General features: G+C 45.3%; 1 non-coding gene across 1 annotated transcript; it reads left to right on the top strand.

Moving 5' to 3' along the window:
- The first annotated feature begins 1096 nt into the window (after positions 1-1096).
- Trnaa-cgc lies at positions 1097-1169 on the top strand. The gene has a single exon. It is a non-coding gene; the product is annotated as a tRNA-Ala (tRNA).
- The last annotated feature ends 278 nt before the right edge of the window (positions 1170-1447 follow it).

Here is a 1447-nt window from a genome sequence, read left to right as displayed (position 1 = left end):
GTTTGTATAATACTTTCTGTTTATTACTCCAGTTACTTTTGTTCCGCGAATATACTTTCAATAGAGTGTAAATTGTATACTATGCAAGCACCAAAATGTACAACACAAAGAACAAAGTAATATAGTCAAAAGTGATGTGGTTGCTGTCGCTGTGGGAGCATCTGGACAGTGCGTTATTGACCCGTCCGTGCACTGCTTCCTGTGAACTCATATACAAGACGAGTATTAGAGAACTCTTCATCAGTAAGCCTAGCCTAACGTCATGTCACGGACTGCGCGGCCCCTCCCGCCTTAGGTTTGAGTCCTCCCCGGGGCATGGGTGTGTGTGTTGTTCTTAGCATAAGTAGTGTGTCAGTCTAGGGACCAATGCCCTGAGCGGTTTCATCCCTGAGGAATTCACACAAATTTGAACATTTGAACCTAGCCTAATTGTGTGTATGATATTTAACGTAAACCTATCACCGCTGAAATAAAGAAACAGAAACGAATAGTATTCATTTCAAGCTTGAGTGCAAATAGCAATATGCGCACGGCCTGCTTCCAAGAGCATGAATAGTGAGTGAATGGTATAAGTTTGTTCGAAAATAAGACGCAACTCAAGCCGTCAATATTTGTATTGTTATGCAGATACTTTCACTGAAACGTAGGTAGAAAAATATATATGTAGTGAAACGACATACCTTTTCTCTGTAACTAACTACCGGAGACCACTGGCGCCCCATTAGCATTGTACTCAGGTTATAACTCTGAACAACCTCTGAGATTTTGCCGTGGTTCAAGGGCAGACCGTATAGAGTTGTTGTAAATTTTCATTTAATTAGGTGTAAAGTATGCCTTTGGTGTTGGTAGTGAGTAATGCAGTAAACTCTGGCCATTGAGATCCCGAGTTCAATCCACAAGGCACTGCGGCGATACTTTGTCTTTCTGCTCCATTGAGAATGGCCCCTGGTTCACTCAGCCTCTTATCAAATGAATGTCGAGGCTCTCTCCCCGCGGTAAAAGGTGTTGGGGGCGACGGACCCATAAACCCCTCTCCTTCCAGCGCCGGGGTGAATTGAAAGGCTGAACTCTACCTGCAGTCAAACAGATACTACCGAGCGAGGTGGTGCAGTGGTTAGCACACTGGACTCGCATTCCGGAGGACGACGGTTCAATCCCGTCTCTGGCCATCCTGATTTAGGTTTTCCGTGATTTGCCTAAATCGCTTCAGGCAAATGCCGGGATGGTTCCTTTGAAAGGGCACGGCCGATTTCCTTCCCCATCCTTCCCTCACCCGAGCTTGCGCTCCGTCTCTAATGACCTCGTTGTCGGCGGGACGTTAAACACTAATCTCCTCCTCCTCCTCCTCCTCAAACAGATACTCAAGACAAGGGTTTCGGCTTCTTCTAAGCATGAAGTATTTATACATACAACCTAAGTACACATTTTTAGGCTTCACAAACATCGT

Source organism: Schistocerca piceifrons, chromosome 3 (genome assembly GCF_021461385.2).
Source record: "Schistocerca piceifrons isolate TAMUIC-IGC-003096 chromosome 3, iqSchPice1.1, whole genome shotgun sequence".
Classification (NCBI taxonomy): Eukaryota; Metazoa; Arthropoda; class Insecta; order Orthoptera; family Acrididae; genus Schistocerca; species Schistocerca piceifrons.
The sequence above is the reverse complement of the archived record's forward strand: the minus strand, read 5'-3'. Positions and strand labels throughout refer to the sequence as shown.